At 40.2% G+C, this 20,464-nt stretch overlaps 1 protein-coding gene across 10 annotated transcripts in view; it reads right to left on the bottom strand.

Annotated features, from left to right (window-relative positions):
• Positions 1-20,464, bottom strand: part of ENOX1 (ecto-NOX disulfide-thiol exchanger 1) — a 357,513-nt gene that overhangs the window by 140,346 nt on the left and 196,703 nt on the right. For 5 of the 10 annotated variants that reach the window (XM_040055201.2, XM_040055203.2, XM_058419294.1 and 2 more), the window contains one exon: positions 9,600-9,710. The exons of 3 other annotated variants lie outside the window; for them this stretch is intronic. The gene's annotated coding sequence lies outside the window, so the exon portion shown is untranslated. Of the gene's footprint in view, positions 1-94; positions 124-9,599; positions 9,711-20,464 lie in introns of all 10 variants that reach the window. 2 more of the 10 variants (XM_040055207.2, XM_058419295.1) reach the window with 2 other exon arrangements.

The raw sequence follows: 20,464 nt of genomic DNA, 5'->3' as shown, positions 1-20,464 counted from the left end.
TTTTAGCAGCTGCAGTCTGATTATGCTGAAGTCTATAAATAACAGAATCTGGAGGCACATTAAGCAAAGCATTATAGAAGTCTAGCTTACTTACTGAAAAAGCGAATGCAGTTCCAAAATCATCTGGAACAGGAAAAAAAAAAGCCATGTTACTGGCTAGCAATGCAGCACAGTCTTGATAAAAACAGGTCTGATTATTCCTTGAACACAAAACACTGTTGTGAATTGATGATTGCATCTCTGTTTTTTACCCTGCCAAGATGGCTTGCAATTGTGACTCACTTGCTTCCCATTTAAAAGAACAGTGACTTACTGACTAAATTAGGACAATCCTTTCTTTAAATGCTGCATTTTAACTTCATTTATATTTAACAACCACAAAATATTCTGAAATGTTTTAATTATTTACAGCAGTATTTTAATAGCAAGCCTTTAATCACACTACTCTCTACTAAAGGCCAGTGATTATTTTAGGACCATGACATCCCACACCACCATATTTCAGACAAAAGGGGAAGCATTTGAAGAAGATTTTGAACAAAGACACTTCAGCAACTTCATTGAAAGGCTGAATACTGAAATGAGAGGTGCTGGAATACCTCCTTGATGCCATAAAGTAGCTGGGACAGTCATAGGGGTTATCATGCTATTTCTTATCTTTTTGGCCTTGAGAGAATACCTATATAAATGCACCATACCTATCAAATATCTTCTCTCACTCACTGTACCATACACAATGTTCTTGCTTCATGTTTACTAAACCTTCATCAAGTAGCCAAGATACAAGATACAAAGGGTTTTTTGGTTGAGTGTTTTTAAAGAAAAAGTAAGACAAAAGGAAAAAAAAGGAGACCAAAGCAAGCTGGGACAGATTTTGAGAAAGAGTATTTTAACTTCCTGGCTAACCTAAAGCGAAATCATTCCCATGTCACTTGAAAAAATGAACAGCTTGATGGGTAAGCCGTCTGTGGCAGAGCCCCAGGGACTGTATCATACAGACCATCAGAGGCAGGGGTGCCTTGCTATTGAATTTCCAAATGAACACAGACTGCTGTCCCCTAGTCCCAGAAGACCAGGATACAGCTGAATTTCACATGGTAACATTATGTATAGAAAGTCTATTTTAAGTAACTTTTTAGAAGTTTCTAAAATGCATTCAGTATAATTTTTCTTCTCCTTCAAAGTCTGTATAATTGAACTGGAATTAAGGCAGCCTGTCTTTTCAGGCAGACATTCATTGGGGGATAGAACCCCAAACCTGTCAGTCAAATTATTTTCATAGTTTTAAAATACACTTTTATCACTAGGTGAAATTATGGCAAGAGGTGACATAACCAAGTGTCCTTGGTTAAGTGCAAGGGTGATCTGCAGAGCACTTTTTGCAGAATATTAAAGCAATCTAAAGTCATTTTGATCAAAATTTTATGCAATACCATCAAGTATTGTCTCAGTGATGGCTGTTTAGTGAAAATCTGGAAAAGAGATTTAGGTTTGTTTTGTTTGTTTTAATTCAAGGTTTCTGGCAATAAATTTTGCTTAAGAGAAAAACCCACTATCTCTTCTATCAGCTTACATCTGTCCTCACTCTGAAAGCTGCCATCCCCTTCTAGCACATCACACTCAGGACATTTTCTCCAGCTACAAGCTCTCTACAATTGCCAGTGTGCTCTCTGGGCTCATTTATCTTGCAATCCTTCCTTCCCTCTTAGTACACCTCCTCTTCTCCATTTACATCATAATATTTTTTCTTAGCATTATTTTGTTTCCATCCATTGATTCCACACTCCCCCTACAAAAAGGGGCATTTCTTGCCTTAATCCACCATGGGCCATTCTCTCATCCAAATCTCTCTTCACAGTCTAGATGCTACTGTTTGTTACAGTGTCCTGTTGAATTAGGGGAGGAAAGGATTCACCTCACCTAAATTCTGCCAACGAAGACATCTATGCTTGAGCTTTCTTGTTGTTGTCATTGCCAATGAGGACAACCAGATACGTCTGGCAGCCTGTTTCAGACACCTACCTTGCCAAGCAGTGAAGCTCACCTTGGAGGTTCACATTTCACTCCCCTGGCTGTAAGTCTACACTGCAGTTTTGGATATGAACATCTGTTTTGTCAGACACCCATGGGATGAGATGAGCTGGGCTGAGCAAACTGTGCTTTGGGAGCTCAATTGTCACTCTGCTACCTGTGTGCCATATGAATCCCAGCAAGACATTCAGTCCTGAGGGACTTGGCTCCCACTCCCGTCCTTTGCCTGATAACTCTGACACAGTGAGCTGCAGGAGAACAGAAAGCACGACTCCGTTTGCAATAGCTCATGAGAATGTCCCCAGATATAGGTACATACAAATTAGAGAGAGAGATGGTTGTCTTTCTGATTGTTTTTCTGCCCATCCCCAGTGAATATGCCAACACATTTCTATTAATGTTTGACAGCAGGAGCTGCCCACTCTAACACATTTCCAACAACTGTGATGCCCTATATCTCTGCCTTTTCTCTGGAGAGAAAATTCATCCTGGACTTTTTCTTCCTACCTCCAAATGATGAATCCCATCTCCTCACCCCATTTCTTTACCAGACACTTAACTTTCTTGATCCTTGTAACTCCCATTTCAAAGATCAGTGTAAATCACACACACACCTCTTGGCTACCACAGTCCCCTGTTTCTGCCCACCAGCCCCGCCAAGGCTGGTCCCGGCTTCCTTCATCATTCCTGCCATATTTGGGGACAGCATCCACTTTTGAACCAGAAGTGAGGGCAGCTACCAGGGAGTTTCCCTCTGTCCTTCCTGATTTACGAGGTAGTTTGCCATAGATAAATGAGAGAAGCTATGAATATTTTCCACCTCCAACCAGATGAAGCAGAGCTTCCAGGGTCTTTGTGCTACTGCATACTCATTAGCTTTCCTCAGAGGTTGAATTAAGTTGCTAAGCAGAGACAGGAATTTTGCCTGTTTTCTAAACAGTTGTTTATGGGATCATTAGCAAGTTACATAAATTTAGGATTATCACATACACTGTGGGCACTGAGGGAGAAGCAATTCCACAGTTAACATGAGGTCAGATCAGGAAAACAGCAGCTACTATGCGTGCATCAACTATGATCAGGCAGAAAAATTCATTTTGATGTTTCTGCCTTATAACTAGCTGTCAGGGGGTCAGGATGGAAGAGGCTAGAGCTGCAGATCAGGGTGAATATAATGATGCTAAAAGCCCTCCCTCCCTCCCTCCCTCCAGGTGGTCCTGCGGTACCTTTACTGAGACAACAATCCTTCCTCTCCCCTTTCCCTGTCTTCTTGTATGCACATTTCTTTTCTTCAATTTCAGTTACAGTTCTTCAGGGCAAGAAATCATGCGGATTTTCCCCCATGCAGGGCTAAAACCTACTGGAAATGTGGCATTCCTAGTGCTGTAATTGGACTGATGCTGGCTTTAGCCAGGCGCCCTCCAGGCAGGGATATCAGCGAGGCAGCACTGCTCCAAGACACAGAGACAAGGCCACCTCCTTGGCAGGCTTCTGCATAGCCCCTTGTGCAGCCAGGCTTTCATCCCATTTGAGGCTTTTAAGGTGCCACTGTGATCACAGCATCCTTCTCTCTCCTCATTCCTTCCACCTCTTTCACATAGTTTATAATCCCCTCATCCACCATTTTCTGAAGTGTTGTACCTTTGTTTGTCTTTTCTTATTTGAATTATAAGCTCTTCGGGGCAGAGAATTTGCCTTTATCTGTGTTGGTAAAGTACAATGTCAATTTACTGCACTATATAAATATTTTATAATAACAAAGGCAATAACAAGAATAATGTATTTACTGTAATACAGGATTTCTAGACTTCAAGATGAAATTGGGAACAACCCAAAGTCAACAATAAGACCAAAAGATTTGCGGACCCTTTAACCACGAAGCGGAAGCCATGAAGCCACTTTGTGAAACTTCGGTAAATTAGTTACTTATATTCATAAATAGCAGTAAAGATCCTTGCAAATTGACCCTCTGGAAAATATAAAGCAGAACATAACCAGTGTAAACCAGCAGAGAACTGCTCCACATGTGTATTATAAGGGTCACAAATGGCCTCCTAGTTACTTTTTAAACAAATGCAATGTTAATACTTTCAGTGCAACATTATGAATAAAGCATTTGGCCTGTAGCTATGAATATGGTATCTCATGGCTTTTGACTTGTTTGTTTATATTGTCATCCAGAAAATTTATGTACCATGCTCTCTTGGAGTCAATCTTGACTTAGCCCTTGAACATGCAGAGGACACGGCCCATGTAGAGGGCTCCGGGGTGCAGCAGTTTCCATCAGCTCCCCCAGTGCAGCTTGATGGCCCCCACCCACGGCCCTCCCTACAGCAGCCCAGTGTTCTTCTGGTACACAGGAGGAGAACGGGGTGCCAGGGTCAGTGTCCAGCCCTCTTTGGCACCACCTCTGCTCATGCTGTTAATGGTTTCTTTGTTCTTTAGAGCTCTGAGGTATCAAATTAATCAAAATAATGGCGATGATGCAAGAGATTAAACTGACAGGAGTATTAACTGCCCTCGTTTACCCAGGTGATATTACAGGAAGTGCAAAGCGGATACATGTAGAGGACAAAGCCCTGTCCTTTAAATTTATGGTCTGAATGGAAAAATGCTTTGTGAGGCCACTATATTTCTGTCTAAAATATATGGTTTAATTTAGGAGTGCCTGAGTGACACTAGTGGCCTCTGATATATAAGTGGTCAGGTTTAATGACCTCTAGGTACTTTCTTGCCTGAAGCTCAGAGCAACGGCAAGTAGAGCATTTTGAATTGGTCCCATTTGTTACCCTTTTAATTGCCTACTAATATTTCTTTTGGTGGGAAAGACTTAGTAGAGCCCTTCTGCCTCCAAACGTCTTCCAAACTATCCAAATTACAATTCAGCCAAAACAAATATGGGTCTTTAGTTCTCTAGAAATGAAAAAGAAACTTGACAGGGATCCAGGAAATTCCTGCTCCTCATATAGCTCTGCAGCACACCTTTGGCAAGTAATTTAAACCATCTATACCTTGATCCCCCACCCATGAAATGGTGTAATTATACTTTCTTTATCCCAGACTTTATTAAACTTGCCTAGTCAGGCTGTTTTCTGCTTATGGGGTATGTCCAGCATCACAGGACCGTGACCTGGGCCTGCAGATAACACAGGATTGCATTAGGTCGAGGAATATTCCTTCCCCATAAAACTCAAAACTAAAGCAGAGTGGGACAAACAAAACAAACAAAAAAATCAATTATCACAATTTCCTATGGCAACACTGTATATCTGAATTTGGAGAAAATAACAAGTTTCCTTTAAAAGCACTTGCAATGAAATTCACACTGTCAGGTGTAAATTACAGCCTGTATCTCATCTTGTTCTATCTACAGCTCCTTTCGTAGTCATGCATGCCACCAGCGTACAAAAGTACTTCCTGCATGTGATCAAGCAAGTGTGGGCACATAAGATGCAAGCAAAATATGAGACTCAAAAACCCCAAAATGTTTACTGGTATCTTAAAAGAAAACTAGAAGTTTGTAATCGTGCAATTTTTCAATCAGATAAAGTGAATTACAATTGTGCTTGGGAACACAGTCCAAATAAATCTAAGAAATATTTTCTTTAAGAAGTTGCAGAGAACTGAGGCAGCTAAAAATAAATGACAGAATGAAATAACAATCCCAGGAACACTGTTATATTGTGCAATCACAAATACAGTAGATCACTTAAATTAAGTCCTGATCATAATAGAGTTGCTCAGTGGAATAGCATGGGAAATAGGCTTTTCATCTTTTTTTTTGCCCCAGTGTTTTTTGCAAGAACTTCTGATTGCATATGCTCTATGACATCTTATGAATTAATTCAGATAAATATCTATACTCATCATGAGTCCCATGGATTGGTGATACTGCACAGTGCATCACTGGCGCACAGTGAAGCATCACTGAGTTTGGGAGGAGTCACCAGATGGAGTTGTAGTGCACTGTCATGTTATTTCAGGGTCCATATTTCAGGGTACAAACAAGATTTCAGCCTGGATAGAAATCCTAGGTTGTTAATCTTCTTCAGGACAACTGTGGCTAGGGGCAAGGAAGCAGCATATTTAGTGGCTGTAATTACACGGCCAGAAATGCCTGAGCTAGGAAATTCTCTCTATAAAGATGGCAATTTCCTTTCATTTAGGAATAGTTAAAACATCTTAATTGTTAAGCTATCTATACAATGACTGTACCTCAGGTTTACTACTCATTAGGTCTCCAAACGCTTATCAGTTGGTGAAGACTGGGTATCTGCCACAGCTCAGAGAGAGAAGCAATAATTTTCTAGATGATAAAACCTTTGTGGGGTACTAAAATTAAAAATCTGCTTGTTCAAATGGGGCCTGAACAAAACAGTTTTGTATGACTTCTCAGTGAATGAAAAGAGATGCCATACCTGCTATTAATGGCTACAGAACTTCTGAAGGCTCTGCAGACAAGCCACCCGACTTTCCTGTCATGTCCGGCACAGGCTTTTGCACTTTACAGGATAAAGCAATCAAGCTTTGACCCTTAGCTTCCTCATAATCAACATTTGTGCTAGTAAATTCATTTTAATTGGAATTCATTCATGTTTCTAAGGGAAGTTTAATGATGGAAAGATTCATGCTTCATCTCATCTCATTGGTACTAAGGTTCATGAATGCAGATCCATCACTGAGAATGGCCTGGCCTCTGTTATCATTAATTGGAGCATATTAAGAGACTTAACAGAAAAAAAAAGTCCAAATATGAAATGTCAAGAGACAGATCCATCTAGTTTCATATCCTGTAGTTATAATATACCTTAATTAGAGTTAATTAGGAGATATTGTTCCTGGTGGAAGATCATCTGACATAGTTTCTGTTGGTGATTAAACACAGAACAGAATTCAATGCAGTTGTTGAATGTGGGACCTGTTTATTGTGATTGTACAATTCTATCTAGAGTACCATTCCTGCTACATATTAAAACAAAAGATAGTCATGGGTCATAAATAGTTCCCTTGACTCATGATGCTTTAATATTCCCTGCTGCCTTCTTAAATTTTCTGCTGCTGGCTCCTTAGGACTCCAGTACATGATGCAGCTCCTACTAGGCGGGGTACAGAGGCTTCTCACTGGGCTTCAACTGAGCCACATCAGATCCTAACTGAATAGCAGATACAGGAAAAGGCTGAGGGAAGACAAGTGCTACAGGAATTGACCTCTGTGGAAGAACAGTGAAGTTGGACAGAGAATCAATGAAGGCTTCAGTGCCATTTGTGAAAGAGTAATCTTTGATTTATTGGAAGAGTGTTATTACCTGGAATCCTTTCCTCATACAGGGTAAAATACAAAAATTAGAAACTCAGGCTGAAGGCATGAGCTCAGCTTCTGCTGGTGTCAATATGGTTTGCTCACACTCATTGATCTAGGGCTATATATGACCCTGAAATACGTTTTGCTGGGCTGCCTGAGATCTTTGCTCATGCTTAGAATAGAAATGACGGGATTGGCTTTATCGCTGAAAAGTAAGCAGTGCATATCTTCTGCTTTAAAAAAAACCAAATTAACATTTGTGAAGTAATCTTTTTTTTCTCAGTTAAAAAAAAAAAAAGGGAAAAAAAAAAGAAAAAAAAAGAAAAAAAAAAAAAAAAGAAAAGGCAGCATAATTGGCTAGATTACTTGTACTAGGAAAAGTCTTCGTTTTCACAAACTCTGTGCACACTGATTTCCTGAATGTTTGTTTACTCTGAACTGCAACAATTGTGATAAATCATTTGCTATTTACTCTTCAGTGCTACTATATGCTTTGGGCAAGGATTTTTGTTGTTGTTGCTGTTGTTCATTATTTATTTATTTTTCAAAGCAAAATCACTATTTTAACACATTTTTCCATTCCCAGCGATGGATTTTATCTTTGATATGTGATCCAGTTATTTAACTACCTCTCACTACATCTCCCATGAATTGTTTATACTGCAACTTGGCAGCATAATTTGCATATCACAGGAAAGATCCCATTACATGTTCCCAGAGGTGCGGTTTCACTAGCTTTATCACTTTCTGCCACCTATGCACATCTCAGAAGCTGAGTGTCTGGTTAATCCAGAAAGGCACTTCTTGGCTGCCAATAGTAATTAAACATTAATGGTGCAGTTACAACATTTCCAGCCACTCAGAACTTATCTTCCCATTGTCTTAGACAAATATAATATACAAAAAGTATTTATCTTTTTATACAAATTTTTCTGCCACAGGAAAATCACAGACCTTTACCTTTAATGCATTCTGTTCAGCTGTTGCAGACTTGACCTAAAATAATTAGACAAGGAACAACTGCACAAAGGAAAAGAGTTGGAAAGAAGTGAAACATGCTTAAAAGCAGAGAAACTGAACATACCACAGAGGAGCCAGAGAAGATGTGAAGCTGGACATGGTATTTGCTTTCCGGACTCTTATTTGGTGACTGAATGGGACAATGGCTCTAATTGCAGGTTTCATGGTAATAAAATTCCCATGTTTGGGTGTATTCCAGATTATTTTCACCCATTGTAGGAAACATTACTAAAAAGGACAGCACTGTAACTTTCACTGAGAGGAACACTTACTCCAAGAGTACTCTCGCAACATCAAAGCATGCAATCACTAGGGATCAGGGCAAATAAATTAAAGGGAAGGCAGAACCACAAGTCAAACAACAACACATTTCCTTGCATAAAGCACTGCTGCCTCCAGATGTTTTTCCAATAAGCAGAAAAACAGTACTGTGCCTTCAAACAGAGTTTTTCAATGCACATTAGAAAAACATTGCAGGTCCCAAATTTTGTTAACTTTGATTTTCTCTCTGCAAATCCACCTTGCAGTAGAAAACTACTCACATGAAGTTTCAGAAATGCAAACTCTGGGTGAATTTGGAGTCTGAGATCTAGATTAGAATTACTAAAAAAAAGAGCCTTTTCAGAAAGTGCCTTACGCAAACCTAGTAACACCCCTCCAGCTGCATTCAGTGTAATGGCCAACCCAGCATCTTTCTCTCTAGCAATATGAAAAACCCACAAACTCCTCATCACCACAGAAGGCTTGAAGAGAGAAAAAAGGTTGATTCACTAACAAAACTAATGGGCTATTGAGTCAGTAGCCTTTGAGTCAAAAAGTCAACCTCAGTGAATATTGATTGAAACTGGTCATACCCCACAACCCAAGATCACATTATATAGTGCAATAGCCAGCAGTCACAGTGACAGAGAAAAAGGGAGATGAAGCACAGCTGTCGTTTCAAGTCCAAGTATAGCCTGGTGGGCAGGAAGGAAAATCAGAGCGGTTCCTGCCGGTTTAAAAGAGAGCATTTAGTTTTCGAGCCTGTCAGCATGATTTTTTTCGAATGCATTATGTTCACTGACATGCCACCCTGACATTTTGTTTAGTAGTACAAAAAACCCAAAACCTAAAACAAGAGGTAAGGTTATAAAATCAAATATGATGTTTTCTGCATGTTAAAAGAAGCATTGCTTCCACAGAGACCTGGTAGCTCAAACAGCTGCAGCGCAGAGCCAGTACGTGAAAACCAAAAAATGGAACTGACCTGGGTTTCACGGTTCAAGCGTGCCGTGGCAGGGATCCCGGCATGACTTCCAAATTCAAAGCTTGAATAAACACAGTTGTAGTTTCTTGAAGTGGATGCTTTTAATGCAATCTGAAAAGGGTGAGAGAAAGGGCATACTCCTGAAACCTGTGTTTCTTAGGTAGGAATTCTGCCTGGAGAAGCCCAGCTCGTGACTGTTTGCTATTAAGACTGTACAGGAGAGAGGGAACGTCTTTGAGTTCACATGCTTAATGCTCAGTGGTGTGTCTGCGGAGTGGCAGGAAATAAACAACAGTGAGGAGGGGTTAACCAGAGACCTGCTGGCTAAAATCTATATGCCTGGAAACAGAAGAGAGAAGGCTACAAAGTCAGGTATAGTTCCATTGTTTCTAATAGGGGGATCTGCCACAGAGCTACCAGGCACAAAGATACCTGTCAAAGGCTGTACCCATTTTCCATCTCCCCCTAGACCCAAAATAGCAGTTGTGCATCAGGCCATTTCAGTTTTTCCAAACTGATCTAGAACATCCTCCTAACTCCCAAATACAATCACTAAAAAGCTATACAGCAAATGTAAGGAGAGGACAGAGAGATCAAATAAACCACCTATGCATGGTTCTCCATCACACCTAAAACTCCTAAATCACACCCTGAGATGTGTTCTCTAACTTATTTCCTAAGACAGCTGTGTGCCTTATGAAATAATGTCCCCATTCTGCCATAACTGCATCAAGGAAGCTTCCACACAGATGGTCAGATGCAAGTAAAAATGTCTCTGAGACTGATAGGAGATAGTAAAGGGAAAATCCCTTTACTTGGAGCCCATCTACCAAAATTTCACCACTGCACCAAGTCACAATTGACTCAGCAGGCAGGCAAGGGAAGTGCTTTGCGAAGCCACCAGCCATGTATGCAGAAAGAGGAATGGAGTTGGGCACAGAGCACAGCATGAGTCAGAGAGTCCAGATGTGGGGATAGCTTGAGAGGAAGAGGGACAGCAGCTGCTCACTACACATGGAAACATGCAGAGGAAGAATGAGCTAAGCTCTGCTTCCAAAGAGCTCCTTCTGCTGCAAGATGCAAAGGTTGCAGCAGACAGGTTCCAGAAGATCTGTCACAAGCACTAACGTTGGCAGAAATCAGATATGGTTGCAGACATTTCGCTTTAGCTTTTTGCTTGCAGCTTTTCTTAGAGAAGGAAACCATTCTTAGAGGAAGACCTGGGATACTGACTCCCCCACCCTCCAAAAAGCCCCCGAACCAAACCCAACTCTGTTAACTGAATCGGTGCACAATGGTATTAAGGAAACACCCAGTAGCAATGGAGAAACATACTGTAAAGCATAAAGTAGTGCTATGGTTGCATGTATTTTTTGTGTACAGTGTATTTATAGATGCTAACCCGGGCAATTTCATATCTCTAGATATTTACTCTACGCTTGTCAAATGAAATGGCATTTTTCATCCCATTTTGACTGGAAGAGAGAATATGTTTGGATTATAAATTGCTCAGAATTACTTGCTAATGCTGTCGGCTTTTCTGTATCTGCTTGTTGGAGGGACAGGAGGGAGAAAACAAATAATATCTTACACATAGAACCACAGTGGAGAAAAGCAGAAAGCAAGCTCTGTTTTCAACACATTTAAACTGTTCAGATGAGAAGAATCAGTTGCTGTGGAAGCAGATCTGCAGCTGAATGAAACCTTTCACCTGTCTAACATATGAAATATTTATTATCTGAGGGTGACTAGAGATAAAATAAGCCAGACATCCAATGCAGAAGGCAGACCCTGGCTCATCACCGCCATGATTTTCACAAGTCATGTGGCAGACAGATTAGATTTTGCCATAGAGAAAGGGAAGTGGGCTCAGTTGCAGTATTGGGCGTCAGGAGAAATAAAACTAGAAGAAAGCAACTTCCCAGCTTTAATTTAACCAGGTTGGTGAAGCAAAATGATGATCCTCGGCTGTGTTTAGTAAGGCTGGAAAATGTTATCATTTCCAATTAGAGAGAAGAACCCACTCTCTCTTTAGATAATTACTTTTCCAATAAATTATTCTTGTCCACTTATTTCCCCATAAAAAATGCTTGGTGCTTTTGTCTTGTAGAAGTTGTTGGGTTGTTTCCCTTTCTTTTTTATTTCCTTACTTTGTGTGGGTTGGACTTAATTTATTATGGGGCTGAAACCTGGCAGAGATCCAGACACAACAATCTGAAAAATGTTCATACTAAAATTCAGTGATGGGATTCCTTGTTCATTTTATCTCAGAGCCTCCCTGATAATTCAGTCCAGCAAAATCAAGCACAATTGATGCAAAAGTGGGTATGTAATCCAGGCAATTTTATTTTTCAGAAAAATACTTTAGACATTTCTTTTGCTGTAGACACAACCCTGACTATGAACAAAAGCCAAAGCCATTATTTAAGAAAGTGATAATTTTTGCCTTGCTGCTTTCAGCAGTGAATCACACTTGGAAATAATATTTTTGCCCTTTATCACATTCATTTCCCAGAAAATCTGTATTTCCAAGGCCTTTGGTATCCTTAGTATAGCTAAACAGCTTTAATGTCTGCATTCTAAGATGCTGAAATGACCTAATTAAGCTAAGGGGTAAAAATAAATATGGAAGTCCATTGTTATTAAATCATAAATGATACAATGATAAAGTATATTTCTGCTAAGTCTGGGGTGTGTGTGTGTGTGAAGTGACTGAAAAGTTGTAGAGAGTTAACACAGTGCCAAAATATGATCATTTCTTTCATTTTATGCCTGTTGCGTTTGGCAATTGCATGAAGATTTTAGAAGTAAATATTGGATCAGGTAACACAATTTCAAGTCAGATTTACAGGCTCTTGGGTGCTGCACAGGACTGATCTTGCCCTAACAATTAAGATGGAAGTGAGGTAAGAACAAGATGGGGAGGAAGAACAGCAGAAGAAAAGATGCAACACGGTATCAGAGCAGTGCCACTGAACAAACTGTGCCATCACAAAACCAATGCACACACAGCAGAAACATAAGGATTCCTGGCTTCACAGTGGCAGATGACATTTATCTCTAGCCTCTTCCACAACAAAATAGACCTTAAAATATTAATCAGGTCTCTCTTCCAGTTATGCTCTTCTGGCATTAATCCTGTGCCTTAATAGAGTGCACCCCTGATGGTGCAGGGCAGAAGCCCTTTCCCAAACCTAACACATATTACTCAATTGCTCACTCTGGCTTTTCCTAGTCTCAGCCTTCTTTTTCATTGCTTCCGTGCAAATAACTTCCTCCACACCTGTTACAGTCCCTTTGCCCTCTCAGAGAGTGCTGTGCTTATGCTTGTTTTCCAGAAGGAGATTGCTAGGCTCCAAGTGCACCAAAAAAGCACTTTCTTGCCTTTCCATCTGCCTGGAATACCCTCCCTTCTTTCCCACCGTGGTACATCAAGTACCTTCCCTTTCTTTGAGGAAACTGAGAACCCATCTGTTCGGCAAGTTGCTCCATCTGCAACAACAGCAAGTCCAGTGATGTGCTGCCAATATTCCAACAAAGGGCTCCTCTAAACCCATTCCCCTGAGTCAGTAACACAGCCCACGTATCCAGGGTGGGGATGCCCGCAGACAGGAGGCGTGTGGAACTGGCGGGCTCTATTCATTTGGTTTTCCCATTTCCACAAAATGCTTTCCCAAATCCAAAGAAAGAGGCAGTGCCATTTGGCAAATACATTTCTGCTACATGCCTCCTACCAGAAGTGTTAATACTTGGGTCCTGGGAAGAAAAAAATAACAAACAAACCCACTTTATTGAGGCAGTCGCAGAGTGTGCACCTGGACAAAACACAAGGGATGACAGTGGTAGGGAGGGATCTAAATCCCTTTAAAGGACTCCTCAGGACCATATCTATGTCAAGGAAATTAGTGAAAGGGCCCCAGTTACAAAGAAGGAAATCATGCCAAGTTTTCCTTTAGGCGAGAGCTCGTGAAGGGTTGAGCTTTGCAAACGTGCCTGGTTAGTCTGAGGACACGGGTGAGGTAAGAGGGTAAACAGTTAAGGCAGACAGTTTTTCAGAAGGGAACTGTGCACCACTTTTGACATTCATACTTCTGTATCAGGTATGAATACATACACAGTTTGTAAATATATATATGCATGTATGTATAAACACACATGAATTAGACAGTTGTTTTTACAAACTTTGGCTGCTGTTTTTGCTTTGAAAGCTGTCCTTTCTCAGGCATTTTAGAAGTCCAGGCTTGATAGTTTTCCATATGTGGTTATACAGAAGTTGATACATGCAGGCCGGGATGTTCTGACTGCATGCAATTTGGATTGACCACTTTTCCTGTTGAGATTTATTAGCTGCACCGTGTTAGATTTATGACAAGCTTCAGAGACATATAAATAGCCAGCTGTTAAATTAAATTAAACTCCTGAAGTTTTCAAAGGTGACAGTATAACATATTATTTGTTATTAAAAAAAAAAAAAATCAGCAGTTTTTTAGGATGGTCTTCATAAAAAATAGGAGAACACTCTGCATTGGAACACATGATCACACCACCTCAAATCCCTTACCGTGACTGCATTTTAAATAAGGAAAATTAAACCAAACCAAACAAAACAAAAAACCAAAACAAACCAATCAACCAAACAAAACATAATAAAACAACAAAAAACTGGACTCAACAACTCGGTGTTGAGTTCAACAGATGACTTTTGTTGGGTTTGAAAAAGAAAGAACGCACGATTAGCAGGAGTGGTTGCCATCATATAGTTTAGTTTGACAGCATTAAAATATAATACACATGCAGATTATAGCACTAAATAATCTCTACTTATATGCCAGGAAACAATTTAAAAAGTATGTTCTGCTTTTGTCTACTTTGGCTGCCACATGAATGGCAAAGTGTCAAGCCTCTTTCCTAAAAATACAGGCAGTGGTAGTGTGTCTGTCCTGTAATGAGTTCTTCCAGAAAGAAATCCTGATCCTTATCTAGCAGAGCACATCAGCACATTTCGGTGATCACCCAACTATAGCAAAACACTCTGGAACACATTTATGTTTAAAGCATTTGCTGAAAAGGCAGAGATTAGGCAGACGCCCAGTCAGTCTGTTGAGCTGTGACCTGTTTTAGGCTCCCACAAGATGCTCTGCTGTGCCCAGAGCTGCCCTGCACAGCCACCCTGCTGGCTGCAGCACCATGGGTCCTCCACACAAGAGCTCTACAGACCACACCATATGAAAATAACAAAAGGCAAGTACAGCCCAAATCAAAGCATCACTGGGAACTTTCCTTTCAAGCCAGGAAAGAAAAAAACTTCTTAAGCAGAGGGCTGGTGTGGTCTGAGAGGGTTGGAGCACTGGTAAGGCATGACAGCACGGGTGGAATGTTAGGATCATTCTCTCCTGTTTTCATACAACATTAATAAAATGAGGTAAAGACAAAAACCCCAGAAGTTAAAATTTGCTAAAAATCTCCTAAAGCAAAGCTATGACAGGAATTTGAAATTAATCCACATATGCTGAATTTTACTCTGATTCTCCACCCATCCATTCTCCACTCCAGCCAGCAACCCTCCTGGCTTTGAAAGATGCATTCAAATCATAAGTAAAGCAATTTATATTTCCATCACGTTAGCAAGGCAAGGAAGTAAAAATGTTTTGCAAAGAATCATCTAAGTCACATGTCACAATGGAGACAAGCTGAACCAGTTAAAGTGGGGCAGAGGGTTTGACACTCGTAGGAGTATTTTCCTCTTCCAAACAGGTGTATGTTAATTGCCTCCTCATTTTCCTCTATTTTCTTCAACTCTCTTATAATTGCAGTAGTATGTCCAGCCCACTTTCACTTAGATTTGATCTTGGCAAAGTATCTTATCAGCCTTCTCCCTAATCTGTGCTCCCAGAGAAATTGCACAGAAAGTCAGTTCATTTTCCCAGAGTGAGTGCTTTATAATCCATACAGCTCTCATCTGTTTAAATCATGTGACTAAGAACACAACATCCCATACAAAAAGCTCACTTTTCCTTTGGGGAAAAATGTTCCTACCCTCACTAGTATATCAGTGAGCAGGAACACAAAGCCACCCGCCCTAACTTGAAACCTGAGGGGTTATGTTAGGCCATAAGAGGTCCAGTAAGTTTGTGAGTGGGATGGTTTATAATATACCATGACTTTGAAACATTCTGTATTTTCAGGTTTGTAAGGTGATATCCATCATACAAGCCAAGTTGGGAACTACATGAGAGAAACTAGGCGAGCAGTGTTTCCTCTAGCCTTCATACTTAATTCTCCTTTTCCACCTGTGTCTGTTACTGCACCACTTTTTGGCCTCAGTGTACCTTGTGTCCACTCTGTGGACCCTTATGGACCCTTCTCTCCACGGACGCCACAGCCCTCTGCAGGAATGAAACCTGATGATCTAGTCATGAGCTTCTACTGGGCAACCACTGCGTCTTCTTCCTTTGCAAATGCTGCTTACAAAGAGGAGGGAAGATGACATTGAAATAAATGCATGAGTGGAACTATTGTGTACTATAATTCTGTGAGGTTCATGTTATTCTGATCCTTTAAGCTGACCACAAGCTTCCAAACTGAGCACGTAAGTGCGCTGCAAGGAGCAAGTCAGTGACACAAGAAATACTGCAGTGTGAGCTCTGACAACTAAAGAATGTCATATTTCTTCTCTCTTACCTTCCTCTCTCTGAGAAAAGACCTGTTTCTCAAAGAACAGGCTTGTTCCCAAAAGCACACATTAGCACTGAAGCTGGACAACAACACTGCATGCCATTAAAGCGTTGGCTGCAGCACAGTTTCATCTCCAGCACACGCTTGAAGGTCCTGTCCTCTTCACTTTTTTTCTACCGCTCTTGAACATCCCAGCATCCCAATGCAGTATCTTTCAGTCAAGTCTATATAAATTGTCTCCTAACAAATATGGGCATGTGTGTGCACACATGTATGTACTAGTAAACCAGCCAACCAATCACACAAGCAACACTGTATATTTATACTTAGCCTCCAACTTGCTCAGTGTCCTATTTTAAATTATCCCTCCTCAAATATTTTCTTCACATTCCCTCAAACTTTTTTAGCGTTTCAGCTTTGTGTACATCTGCTTCTTCATGAGGCAGTTTTGTTGCTCAGTTAACTATCACATTAATCAGGTGAATGTGTCTCCCTAGTATATCTAACAATTGCTCATTAAATCAGGTCTCCAGTACTGTTGAAACATAATTAAAAACCTGTTTCCAATAAACAAGTTGTAAAGGCATTAAGGACAAAATACTGTGTAAGAAATATATTAGAAACACAGGGAAAGAAAATTCTGACCAGGCACAGGCTGGGCAGATTTAGCTGAATATTGCTATAATTGCTCATAGTGTCAGACTAATAATAAAAAGAAAGTTATAAATATTCACTTCAAATTAACAATGATTGTATTATGGCTGAACACAAGCTCCTTTTATGTTTGCTTCCTATAAAGAGTCATGCAAAACAAATTCAAAGCTTGTGTGCTCCACTGTTTGTTTCCGGAATAGGAGGTATAATTGATACGGGATTTAAACAGCTTGACAAAGCAAGGGAGGCCAGGCTCCCCAAATCTTTTGGATCCAGCCCACAAATTTAATTAAACAAACCTAAAGGAACTGCACTGGTTCCCTGCAACTTCTTCATCTAGCACCGTGCACGAGGATACCTAATTACAGTTTGTCAGCAACTGAGGTGTTGAGAGAAACCTGCCATCAGGCAACTCAAACAAATACAAACTAGAGGTAATAATACTTCCATTGAAAGAACAAGAGACTAAATTTGGCAGGTAAGTGATTCACTATAATTGCTAGACACAAAGTGAAATGACACCGTAAGATCTCAGTGACCAGATAAAATATGTCATTTTCTCCCCACCCAGTGAACCATGCAGTGCTGAACAGATGAGTCACCTTTCCCTGCCTGCATTAAAGAGGACAATTGGAAAAGATTTAAAATTTAGTTTGTAAAGTGAGCCATTTTAAACCAGCTTCACATCAATCACCCCATCTCCAAGTCAGTCCCTGATGGCAGAGGAAACTTACCAAATGAGCATTTATACTTTGCAATTCTTCTATATGTGTTTAATCTACTGTTCCACTTAATTAAATACTGTTAAAATTATACTTTAAGCTTCGTCTCATATCTTGCCAGCACAATTACAATCTAGAAGTCTCCATTTTATATCAATCACTAATTTGCTCTCCGGCAGTGTAGTCTCTTGTTACGAGGCACTCATCTCTAACAAGTCAAGGTGTGCTGAGTGCTCCTAACACCACAGCAGCCACTCTCCGTGATGAAACTGTGGCCCCACAATAAAGAATCAGTAGCTGTCTTTCTCCTGAAAGCCACAGTGTTGGACCCCAGAAGGAATCCCATGGCATGTGACAGAAGCCATATAAATACACTATACACATATAGTTTTGGAAGAGTACTCCTGAACCATGGGTGTGCTAAAAAGAGTTGTGTGCTGAGGACACGCTGCCAGCCTGCACTGCAGCTGAAGAACAAGCAGTAGAGTCAATTTAATTCTATAGAAAACCAGTGAGCAGATAATAGAGAGATGCTTATCAAATCCACAGAATTAGCAAATAAGTGGATAAAACCTCACATTCACTATAGATGGGAAGTTCCCCCATCCTCTAGAAAGCAGATGTTTCTTGTAAAATAGCAGAAAGAAAAGGGAAAGGAGAGGAGCCTGACAAGCAAAACAGGGATGGAAGTGATATATTAATCTTGATTTTGTATCTGAGTGCTCTTCACACATTTCTGCAAGGTTTAGCTCTGCATTGCAAGCTTACTCGACACTTACTCGACAGCAATTTCCCAGCCACACTGTGCAGTAAATTAGATGGTGTTTTCCTAGGTATTGTTTTATGTCTGCACTTCCTGTGTAAAGATTCTCTCTGCTGACTTTTGTACAATGCTTGCCTCTTCGGGTGGCATACACATCCTTATAAGCATTACTGAAATTCACACAGAACATTTGCTTGTGTGTAACCAAAAGCTTGCACATGTGCATCTCTTCTGAAGTTTGCTGTTCATTGAAATAGGGGGAAAAAAAAGCCTTTCAAAGGGAATCTAAATCCACTGCTTTTGGAAATCAATTATGTCTTAATGAATAAGTGTCGATCATCATCTATATTAACGACAATATCTTGAGAATATTGTCATTCTCTGCAATGGTTTCTTGGAGATTAAAGCATATAGATACTTAGGGTACTAGTTTGTTTTTTTTGTTAGCAAAATAATTAATTGGGCCTATTTTTTGCTCAACAAGTAGGTAGTGGCAAAACTATTTAAAATTAAATACAATTTAAAGCAGTCCTTGCCTGAGAGTAACCTGCGTGTGTAAAACATTGATTTTTTGTCATGAAAATGCTTCAGGAAACTTTCATGTAAGAAGACAAATTGTTTTGGTCTCTCAAAAATTACAGTCTTGGCTGCTTACCATTAAACTATACAATACATTTTGGTTGGTAAAGTCAAAGCTTTATTCCTCAAAATCTTTATTCAGTAGCCAAGAAAGCCAATGTTCAGAAAATAAAAGTGAAACTTAACTGATTTGGTGACAACTATTTCATTGTCTTTTATAAGCTTACAGTGATCTGTATATTGTACTGATAAACAGCCCTTGCTGGCTAAGTAATACTGATGAAATCCAGCTGGTCTTTATTGTACATGTTTCTTCCAAGAAACATCAGTTTTCACAAGACTTCTTTCCTTTTCCCCAAGAAGGCAGAACTGTGCAAGACCTGTCCCAAATGAAAAGGAAAAAAGTACTAGTAATAGAGCCAGATGCTTCAACAATAACCATAAGATGATATAGTAGGCAAAAAAAAACCAAAACAAACAAAAAAAAAACAACAACAAACAAAACCACAAAAAAAAACAAAACAAAACAAAAAACAACTATAGTATTTACGTTAAACTATCCTGGTTTTGTGCTAGTTTCTACTCTGTTTTTCACAGAAGGACAAAAACATTTATTGAGATATAACTAGCTTTAGAAAAAAATGCAAATTTCCTTTGCAGTTTAAAGTTTTGCACCCTCATTCACTTTCCAGATTTTTTCATATCTAAAAGCAGTGTCTGCCATGATTGCAACTCACTCAGATCTACCAAATCAAGGAAGTTTCATCCCTTTCTTATTTTCCTTCATGAGAGAGGTTTGTCCTATATCCAGACTTTTATTACATAACAGATATATTGAAGTCCATTTAGCTGTTTTTGGCTGGAATAGAGTTCATTTTCTTCACGGTAGCTAGTAGGGGGCTGTGGTGTGAATTTGTTCTGAGAACACTGTTGGTAACAGAGGGATGTGTTTGCTACAGCTGAGCAGTGCTGACACTGAGTCAGGGTCCTTTCTGCCTCTGACCCTAATAGAGAGTGGCTGGGAGTGCGCAAGGAGCTGGGAGGGGACGCAGCCAGGACAGCTGACCCCAAAGGGATATCCCATAACATCCGGTGTCATGATCAGCATGTAAAGCTGGGGGAAGGAGGAGGAAGCAGGAAATGTTTGGAGTGACGGCTTTTGTCTTCCCAAGTCACCAGTACATGTGATGGAGCCCTGCTTGGGGATGGCTGAACACCTGCTTGTCCATGGGAAGTGGTGAATGGATTCCCTGTTCGGGTTTGCTTGTGTGCACAGCTTTTGCTTTACCTGTTAAACTGCCATTATCTCAGCCCAGGATTTTCTCACTTTAACCCTTCTTATTCTCTCCCCTAGGCCACCAGGAGAGGGAGTGAAGGGATGTGTGGGGCTTAGCTGCCAGATGAATTAAAACACAGCATCCATGTAAGACCTAGTGTTCATATTCTATATGTATATATTCCATAAACATATC

Source organism: Hirundo rustica, chromosome 2 (assembly GCF_015227805.2).
Source record: "Hirundo rustica isolate bHirRus1 chromosome 2, bHirRus1.pri.v3, whole genome shotgun sequence".
In the NCBI taxonomy this organism is placed as follows: domain Eukaryota; kingdom Metazoa; phylum Chordata; class Aves; order Passeriformes; family Hirundinidae; genus Hirundo; species Hirundo rustica.
The sequence above is the reverse complement of the archived record's forward strand: the minus strand, read 5'-3'. Positions and strand labels throughout refer to the sequence as shown.